Here is an 11,433-nt window from a genome sequence, read left to right on the forward strand (position 1 = left end):
AATGATAGAAATATATCACCCTTTATTTTTTGTCATCTTAAAATAGTGGATTTTGTGATAATATTCCTTCCAGGTTTAAAGTACTTCATTTAAAAGTTTAAAATATTAACATTATTATCCTGAATTAACTTTATGCTCCTATGTAAAAAAAATATATAAACTAAACATATGCAATTCTTTAAAAATTCCCAAATAGTATGAGTCTTCTTCAACCAATAATGGAAGAAATCATAATTTTAATATTTGTCCATTTTGTCCAGGTTGTCCAGTTTGTTGGCATATAGTTGTTCATAACATTGTCTTACAATCCTTTGTATTTCTTTGGTGTCAGTTGTTATTTCTCCTCTTTCACTTCTGATTTTATTTATTTGGGTTCTTTTTCTTTTTTTCTTGATGAGTCTGGTTAAAGATTTGTCAACCTTGTTTATCTTTTCAAAGAACCAGCTCTTGGATTCACTGATCTTTTATATTGTTTTTTAGATTCTATTTTGTTCATTTCTGCTTTGATCTTTCTTATTTCCTTTCTTCTACTCACTTTGGGCTTTGATTGTTTTTCTTTTTCAAGTTCCTTTAAGTGTGAAGTTAGATTGTTTGAGCTTTTTCTCGTTTTTTTTTTAGATAGGTCTGTAATGCTATGAATTTCCCTCTTAGGATTGCTCTCCTAGTGTCCCACAGATTTTGGATTGTTGTATCTTCATTTTCATTTGTTTCAAGGTATCTTTTGATTTCTTCTTTGATCTCATTGTTGCCCAATTCATTGTTTAATAACACGTTATTTAGCTTCCATATCTTTGTGTGTTTGCAGTGTTCTTGTGATTGATTTCTAGTTTCATAGCATTGTGGTCGACAAGATGCTTGTTATGATTTCAGTCTTCTTAAATTTATTGAGACTTTTTTGTGTCCTAACGTGATATATCCTAGAAAATGTTCCATATGCACTTGAAAAGTATGTATATTCTGCTGCTTTGGGGTAAAATACTCTGATGATATCAATTAAATCCATTTAATCTAGGGTAGAGGTATCCAACCTGCACCCCCACAGGCTGCATGTGGCTCAGGATGGCTACAAATGCAGCCCAACAAATTGTAAATTCACTTAAAATTTTATGAGGTTTTTTTGTGATTACATGTTGCAGTGTATTTAATGTGTAGACCATGACAACTCTTCTTCTTCCAGTGTGGCCCGGAGACTCCAAAAGTTTGGGCACCCTGATCTAGTGTGTCATTTTAGGCCACAGTCTCCGTGCTGATTTTCTGTCTGTTAGACCTATCCATTAAAGTCAATGGTGGGTTAGAATTCCTGATTATGACTGCCTTTCTGTCAGTCTCTCCCTTAATGTCCATCAAGATTTGGCTTACATATTTAGATGCTCCTATGTTGGGTGCTTAAATATTTACTAGGGTTATATCCTCTTGTTGGATTGTTCCCTTTATCATTATGAAGTGTCTTTCTTTGTCTCTTACTATACCCTTGGTTTTAAGGTCTATTTTGTTGGACATAAGTACAACTATCCCAGCTTGTTTTTCCTTTTCTCTTGTATGAAGTATCTTTTTCTACCCCTTTACTTTTAGTCTGTGTGTATGTTTTGATCTGAGATAGGTCTCTTGGAAGCACAATATATATGGGGTCTTGATTTCTTATCCATTCAGCTACCCTATGTCTTCTGGTTGGAGCATTTAAGTCATTTATATTTAAGGTAATTATTGATAGATACATATGTAGCGCTATTTTATTGTTAGAGACTCTTCTCCTCTGTTTTATTTTTCTTTCCCTTATTTTCCTTCTTGTTGTTGTTCTTGTTCTTGTTCTTCTTCTTCTTCCTAAAGCAAGCCCTTTAATATTTGTTGCAGTACTGGTTTGGTGTTAACAAACTCCTTTAGCTTTTTCTTGTCTGGAAAAGTCCTTACTTCTCCTTCAATTTTAAATGATAGCCTTGCTGGGTAAAGTAGCCTTGGTTATAGGTCTATACTTTTTATCACCTTCAATATTTCACACCACTCCCTTCTGGCCTGAAATTTTTCTGTTGAGATATTCAGTGGCAGTCTAATTGGTGCTCCTTTATGTGTAACTACCTGTTTTTCTCTCGTGGCTTTTAGGATTCTCTCCTTGTCTTTAAGCCTTGTCATTTTAATTATGATGTGTCTCAGTGTAGGCCTCTTTGGATCCAACTTGTTTGGGACTCTTTGAGCTTACTGGACTGTGTGTCTTTTTCCCTCACCAGATTAGGGAAACTTTCTGTCATTATCTCTTCAAATAGTTTTTTGATCCTTTGCTTGCTCTCTTCTCCTTCTGGCATTCCCATGATCTGGATGTTGTTCTGCTTCACGTTGTCCAAAATGTTTCTTAAGCTCTCCTCTTTTTCTTTAAATTCTTTTTTGTTTTTGGTGCTCTGTCCAGGTGTTTTTTTTTCTACCTTGTCCTCCAAATCACTGATTTGATCCCCTGCTTCATTTAACCTGCTATTTATTACTTCCAGTGTATTATTTATTTCAGGTAATGAATTCTTTATTTCTGACTGGTCCTTTTTAATAATTTCTTTGTCTTTTTTCATGCTTTTGAGTATCCTTATAATCATTACTCTAAACTCTCTGTCTGATAAACAAAACTCAACACTATAAAAATAAATAACTCAAAAAATGGGCAAAGGACCTGAATAGACACTTCTCCAAAGAGGACATACAGAAGGCCAATAGACATATGAGAAGATGCTCAACATCACTAATCATCAGGAAAATGCAAATTAAAACCACAATGAGATGTCATCTCACACCTGTCAGAATGGCTATCATCAATAAATCAATAAGCAACCATTGCTGGTGAGGATGTGGAGAAAGGGGAACCTTTTTGCACTGTTGGTGGGAATGCAGACTGGTGCAGCCACTCTGGAAAGCAGTATGGAGATACCTCAAAAAATTAAAATGGCACTGCCTTTTGACCCAGTGATCCCACTTCTAGGAATATATCCAAAGGAACCCAAACCTCTAAATCAAAAGAATATAAGAACCCCTATGTTCATTGCAGCATTATTTAAAGTCATCAAGATAAGGAAGCAGCCCAAGTGTCCATCAGTAGATGAGTAGATAAAACAACTATGGGACATTTACACAATGGAATATTAGTCAGCCATAAAAAAGAGTATGTTTTTATCCTGTGTGACAGTACCTGGACCTAGAGAAAATTATGCTAATATAAGCTATTCAGAAAAAGAAAAATGGCATATGATTTCACTCATATGTGGAATCTAATGAACAAACTGAACTAACAAGGAAAATGGGGACAGACTCACAGATGGAGAGCAAGAAGACAGCTAGTTGGTGATGGATGGATTAAGCAAAAAGGAAAAAGGACTTGTGGTCATGGGCAATAATGTGGTGATTGGTGGTAGTGGGTATAAGGAGACTAAATAGTAATGGAAAAAATACAATAAAGATTAAATCCCTCCCAAAAAAGATTCCCCCCAAAGAAAATTGACACAATTATAGTGAACTATAACTTGAAGAACACATGGAAAACATTCAATATTTTAAAAACTCAGAAAATAATACAATATGAATTCCTTTCACTCAGATGCATCAGAACAGCAAGGCCAAAATAGTAATTGCCTATTTAATTGCCTCATTTAAAGAGAATCCTAAAATATAAGCAGTTGAGTACATTGGTCACACATTTCATAAAATCTAAATAGGTCTGATGATGAAATGTTAACTCAATTGTGAAAACATAACTGATAGAGAATAATGATGCCAGCATATTTATTTCTCATCTAGTAGCAGAATGAAAAAACTGTCTTTGACACTGTACATATCAATAATCAGTCCAGTGAGCCATGAGTAACAGTGTGATGATGCTTTGTGTTTGTAGTGTCTTTCAAATGGATTTTCCATGGCAGCGTCATTATCTCTAATTTTAGAAATTGGAGGGGTCTGCATGACTGTCAGAGTGAACAGACAGGTTTGTGACTGGGTATGAATAGTAACTGCTTCAGTTTTTTGAAACATAAATTCCTTCCAAGTCTGTAGCTTATACTCATGATTATCGAAGGTTTATTTTCTATCTCTTATTATATTTCTCATTATTTACATACTGAAAGGGGCCATGAAGCTCTTCATTGGAGTGACTGATGTAAATAGGGGAGACTTTTCTTCTCTCTGCACTTTCACGAATTGGTATGAACACCTGATACTGTTCATGTTTCTTTGAAATCACCTTAATTCTTTCTGGACTTAGGAGTTGGATATAAATCTAGAAAAATAACAGTTCATAACAACATTATGATGATAAAAATTAGTAACAAGCTAGAAGCTTTAAAAATGATTACACTAGTTGGATATTATAGCAACCCTACCTGGTAAGTATGACTTAGGTTAATATGAGGAAGCTTCAGCTCAAAAGATTAAGTAACTTGTCTAAAACCAAACAGTAAGTGGCAAAGTCAATATTTGAACCAAAGTCTGTCAAATGCTAAATATCCTTTCCTACTATGTCAAAGATTTGACTACACAGTATAATGATTTACTTTACCAAATTTATTTGTCAAATCTTTAACTCAGGGTAATAATTTATAACTTCATTTATTACGGGGCCATGTCTCATCCAATGGATCTTTTATTTGATTTGAATAATTACTTTTTCTTTCTTTGGATATGTTTCATGCTATCAAGAATATCTCACCTTTAACTGGAACATAATCAACAAAAGAAAAAAGCAAACAAAATATAACCAGAGACATTGGAGTTAAGAACAATCTACCAATAGCCAGAGGGGAGTGGGGAGGGGATAGTAGGGAAAGGGGTTTTCAGGAACTACTATAAAGGACACATGGACAAAATCAAGGGGGAGGGTGGAGGCGGGGGAGGGAGGTGGGTTTGTTTGGGGTGGGGAGGAAATGCAGACAACTGTAATTGAATAACAATAAAAAGTTTTTTTTAAAGAATAGCTCTAATTATATTTAATTTTTATAAAAGAGCTAATACATCTGGTAAGGGCTTAATATCCAAAATTTATAAAGAACTAAAAAACTCAGCACCTAAAAAACAAACAACTCAATTAAAAATGGACAAAGAACCTGAATAAACACTTCTCCAAAGAGGATACACAGGTGGCCAATAGACATATGGAAAGATGTTCAATGTCACTAAATATCAGAGAAATGCAAGTGAAAACAACAATGAGATATCATCTCACACCTGTCATAATGTCCATCATCAATAAACCAGCAATCAATAAACCAACAACCAATAAATGCTGGCAAGGATGTGGAGAAAAGGACCCCTTTTGCAATGTTTGTGGGAATGCAGATTGGTGCAACCATTGTGGAAAACTTGGAGAGGCTTTAAAAAATTAAAAATGGATCTGCCTTTTGATCCAGAGATCCTACTTCTGGGAATATACCCAAAGAAACCCAAACACTAATTGAAAGAACATAAACACCCCTCTGTTCTTTGCAGCATTATTTACAATAACCAAGATAAGGAAGCAGCCCAAGTGTCCATCAGTAGATGAGTGGCTAAAACAACTAGGGTACATTTATACAATGGAATAGTACTCTGCCATAAAAAAGAAGAAAATTTTACCCTTTGCAACAGCATGTGTGGACCTGGAGAATATTATGACAAGTGAAATAAGCCAGACAGAGAAAAACAAATACTATATGATTTCACTCATACATGGGCTCTAATGAAGAAACTAAACTAACAAGCAAAATAGAGACAAACTCAAAGAGAGCAGTCCAACAGCCATGGGAGAGGATATTTAGGGGGTTGAAAGATCAAGCAAGATGGAAAAAGGATTCATGGTCATGGACAGTAGTGTGGTGATTGTGGGGTGGGGGAAGGAAGTATAAGGAGGATAAATGGTAATGAAAAAAATGCAATAATGTATTTGAAGAAGAAACTCTGGACACTGGCTTTTGTGTTGGCCCTACTGAAATCAAGACTGGATGCCTTCCATGGTGAGACAGATGGAGATGGGACATCGGGAAGTCGGGAAGGAAATACCCTTACTTTTACCTCATCAATAAAGTTTGTCATGGAGACACACACACACATACACACACACAGAGCTTTCTCAGAGGGTAGAATCTTTAGCAAAGAAAAGTGAAATGAGGCATGGTGAGAAGATGTGAAGGAACATTCCTGCTAAAGCTTTGAGGAGTTAGTGAAGCTTTGTGAGTTATGGGGATCAGTCTTCATATACCTAATGTACCTATTAAAATTTCCTGAAAGCAGAAAGGGTGTGTATCAATGGATATCATCACAATGTTATTATGATGTTGTCATGACATTTCCATGGATTATCACAATGCACTCTAATTAATCTTTTTAAAAATGTGTACATTCTAATATGTTCCTTGATATCATTACCTTCCTGTCTATAAGATGCTATACTTTGGCCAAACCTCTGATTTGGATTTTCTGCACCCTGTCTTTCTTTATTTTCCTGAAACTTTTCATTTATAATTTTTTCCTACTCAAGAATATTTTCCCTTTTATAGTATTCCCTACTTAAATCTTTGTCCTTTCTCCTCAGTCTCTCCTTTCTCTTTTTTCTCTCTTCTTCTGTCATCTATCAATCTAGATGTCTATTTATCTATCTCTATTTATCTTCCTCTACCTCTTATTGTCATGAATAAAGAAAGGTTACTACAGAATGTGGTCACTTTTGATAAGCAGAATCTTATCAGAACAATGTGTCCAGACAGCATCTTTAAATCCAGAATAAAAAAACATTTTTGTTCAATTGCTTTGAGTTTTGTGCCATAATATTTTATTAATTTGGGTTTAAAAAAATAATAAAAGTCAGAGAGAGGTTTTTACTGAGAGGAGGTGGGTTTTAAGTGCTGGAGAAACCCCACCCTCCTGTAGGTCACGATTCAGAGGAACTAAAGAGGCTTTCCCAGTCCAGGCTGAGAACCAGGGAGATGAGTGATATTTCAGCACCTTAATTTCCTCTGTACGTGTATCACACTTACTTAATTTTCCTTAAGGCCTTTCCACTGATGGGAAATTGAAACAACTTTAAGTTTCAATTGCTAATGGCTATCATCACAATGGAGGATGAAAATTGAATTTTCAGTTCTCCATCAGAAGTTTCAACATTTGTTCCACACTCTAAACTTGAAAAAAAGGTATCATAAACAAGTTATCTTGATTTCCCTCAATGGAACGTAATAGTGTTCTAAGTGATTTATGTTCTCATAGTATTCCCCCAAGGAAAGTAAGCAGCTTTTGAAAAGTAACACACATTCTTTTTAATCTCTAAGTGTTATCTATAAGTTTTTTTTTCAATTTGAACTGAAGAGATAGAAGTTTGAGATAGAAAATATTGGACCATTATACTTACTGGTGGTTCATTGAAAAGACACCTACATGTGCTATTTTGTCCAACTGAGAATTAAATATATTAAATTTTATCACTTTACCAGCATCTGTTGTATAGTCAAATTTCATTATATAAAACATCTCAGAAAATACAAATACAATTCGGCCATAGTTGACAAACTGAGGATGTATCTGTGAATGGGCACAACACACGGAGAGACTTACAGCTAATCTTGCATAACTTTAAAATCAAGTCCAAGTGTATTTAGAGGAGGCTGGAGGGATCTACTCCCATGACATTCATATGTAGCAACTTATCTTTATAGAAGACAAATACATCAGGTAGAGCAAATGACAATGAGTTTACATAATAAAGAAATAACAATTTAAAATATAATAGAATGGACTGCACTGGTTGTCTTTCTACTAAGGAACTTGTACACCAAACCCCCAAGGAGAGAAAATTATAATTCATCTTGTATCACTTGTTATCACTCCCTTCTCTAAGATACTTGAAACATATGGTAGTGCATTTTTTAAGTTATGTATCAGAGTGGAGTGTGAAAGAGATTTTTCTCATTTTAGAAAGGGGGACTTTGAGAGACCAGTGATAAGAATAGACAAGGAGCTGTGGAATAAAATGACAGTATTAAGAACAAGAGGCCAGTCCAACCTACAGCAGTTCAACTGTCCTGTCACATGTCTACCCACAGAGGACTGTCAGGGACAGAAAAACACAAGACCCTATGTTGTAAGCACGGATGGAGGAGGAGTGGTAGAACATGTCACAGATTAAGAGTGGTAAATAATGGCCTCACTGACATATGGAACTGAGGAGGCCACGAGCAGCTTCAGAGGCAGAAAAAGAGGGTGGCAACGGGCTCATGGTGGCCCTAGACTATCATGCCTATTAAAGAAATTTTATTCTGAAAGGAAGCAAAGAAATTGGCTGGTAGCCAAATTGGGATTTAAAGTGAAGACAGATTTTTTTTTCTTCCTTTTAAGGTGGGAAATTTTTTTAACAGGCAAGGTTTGTTTATTTTTTAACAAGTTATGCTGATGGGAAGATCAGTAGAAAAAGGAAACGTGATGGTGAAGGAGAGAGGCCCCAGTGTTGCAATCTGGTGCAAACCCAGGACTAGCTGTGGGTTTATGCACGATTCGTTGGTTCCATCGAGAGGGAAAACAGAGCATAAGGTGCAGGTATGAGAAGACCCTGGGGACTTCTAAAACAATGTGGGAGGACACTCATTCATTCATTCATTCGAGTAAAAAATACTAGGCACCATGCAAGGTGTTAGGTATATAACAATGAGCAAGTTTGATAAAACTGGTATAGACTGAGTAAAAAGGCTTCACAGAGTATCATGCTACTTAATGAAAAAACAAGTTATGAAGCTTTTACTAAGAGCTAACATTGTTAACATATGGATCAAATAAGAAAAAGTATAAAAAAGAAGTAAAGAGTCTGCAGATAAAGCAAGAGTTTATCACATTAAATTTGCCTATATTTTTATATTATTAAGATTTACTAGTCAACACACCTTAAAAAAAAACATATTACAGTAACCTCATTGGTAGGTGTATAAATGCAAATGTTGGTTTTAAGTGTGTCAGGGCTCTTTCAACGAACCAGCCTTGCTAAACATGTGGTGGGGAGCAAGGGAGGGTGAGAATGAGAAGTGGCAACTAATGCCTAAGAGTGACAACAAAGGCCAAGTGGCACTACACACGGCTAGACGTGGGAGTTGAAACGACATGGCGTCAGATTCTCTGTCCCATACTGCATTCGCCAACAACATTAGCCTAAGGCGGAGGCATTCCTGAACCTATTTTAAATTGTTTAATCACATTTTCTTTACAAACTGTATTTTTTAAAAATAGAAAACAGTTGGAACATTCTAGAGTTTTTATTCCTTACATTAAGAATACTTTTCAGAGCACAAAGCAGAGATACTTTAGTCAGATTTTTTTGTTCTTTTAGAGCCATCTTCTCTCCTGCCACCAGAGTTTCACAATAAAGTCAACGAGTCAGACAGGCAAATGCCTTTGTCTTCCCTTACCATGCTGGCGTGGGACTGTGCATTCGTTAGGATGAAAAAAGAGTTTGTTTCAGATGGGAATCTCTCCAAGAAATGGCCTGAGCAGTTCCATTTTTCCCTACCATCTGGCAGAAGTGGTTAAAAGGAGAGCCACTTTCAATCCATGTCAAAAAATACAGAAAGCATAGGTCTATTCATAGATCATTGAGTATATGACAAAATTTCCTTTGTGTGAACTCAACTTTGCTCCTTGAGAAAACCCATCTGAATAGCTCATCTCCAGGGGTTTCCTCTTTGTAATCATTTGGTGTCTGCTGTAGTACTGATAGTGGTCGAGCCAGCTTCCCTCCTAATTCTACCTGACTTTGATTCAAATAAAACATTGTGAGCTTCAGCACTTTGGGATCCCTGTGTAGACATCTACACTGAACAGCTTGAAAACAATCTGTGCTATAAGAATCTTGATCAAAAGAAGATTTGGATTTTCATTAAAGAATAGGGGAGGGCCATCATACTTTGACTTTGCCATACAAATTCACTAGGTAATTGGTAAAGATTTACTCTTAAGTCTAATAATAAGCCTTACATATACTTCTTCTTAACACTAGCCTATATTACCTGGCAATGTAACAAATTGCATTCTAATATTCAGTCACAGCATCACTTGGAAAAGGAGTGCAGTGTTTAGGAAGCATTCGTTTTAGTCTTATTTAAACAGTCAAGTAGTTAGATTGAATACTCCATACCTGGCATCCGATTCATTTAGAAAAACACATGACAAGAAATGGAACTCAGCAGCAGGAATTCCTTCTTAGTACAAGTATCAGAGAAGATCACACAGCAGTCCTGGGTTACATTGTGGCTCCTCACGTTACAGAACAACAGGGAGTAAATGAGACTCGGGCGTATGGGATGTGGAAACATCTTGGTCTAGGAACCCAGGTCCCAAATAAACATCAGGGTTTATCATAGCGATCCGATAGACATAGCTACTAGAGGAAGATTATAGGGGATTTTCAGCTATTACAAGAGTCACTCAGGAAATACTAAGGTGTAGTTCCCAGTAGGAATTTATAGTTCCTTGATAATACTGCCATTCCTGATGAAATTTTCTGATTAGGGGTCATTTTAAAATAATCTATGTTGCTGATAAACAAAAGATGATATTCCATTTTTATCAGGTTTCCAGAGAAGCAGAAATGTATCATAAAGTTCAGTTTGTCAGAAAAGAATGAGAAAGGAATTGGTAACACTTTCCTAGAGTAAGAGTACTGATGTGTATGAAGTTACAAATACCTCATTTAAACCTCACGAAAGCTTTTCAGGGCCATTGTTAACATTCACATTATATAGATCAAGAACCTAACATTGAAAAGTAAATAATGTTGCTCAAAGTCTCCATAACTGGAAAAGTAACTTGGCATTTTGGGCCCTAAACCTGTCATCTGCCCACAATATTACAGCAGAGAAATTTTATAATCGGGTTTAATGAATTTTTAGCATGTGACCTACCAAGAATTTCATTGCCAGGGTCTTTATCATAGTGTTGAAGTAGGCTTAGAAATATTTGTATAATCTTCAGCTACCTCTTTACAAGCATGTGAAAAGTAAGGTCACAATTATTTTAATAATAATGATGATGCCAAGCTATCAATTGGACACTGCAAGAATGTCCTCTCATTATATTGTACAATCTGACTTAATAACCTTTCCTGGGTTGTATTCCTGGTTGCTGGTTATATATTCCTACTCATTTGAAAATGACATTTGAGTCTGTCAGCTTGTGTTGTAATTAGTTGCTTCCGAAAGACCACTAACCGTTGTTTTAGCCACAGACTCACAGGTGACATGTGCAGTGAGCAATAAAACCCTCCCACTTCCCCTAATCATCTGCCAACCTGTTCTGAACTCTCCCGTGAAGCATGGTGAAACAAGTGGCCTTCACAGGGCCAGGCATGTAGAAAGAGAACTGGAGGATTGCTATTGCTGCCAAATCGGGCCGTTGCTGCAAAGAGTGTCAAACAATTTGAAGTAGTCTCTGATCCCAGCTGAGTAGAGGGCCACGTGGGTC

This window comes from Desmodus rotundus, chromosome 4 (genome assembly GCF_022682495.2).
Source record: "Desmodus rotundus isolate HL8 chromosome 4, HLdesRot8A.1, whole genome shotgun sequence".
In the NCBI taxonomy this organism is placed as follows: Eukaryota; Metazoa; Chordata; class Mammalia; order Chiroptera; family Phyllostomidae; genus Desmodus; species Desmodus rotundus.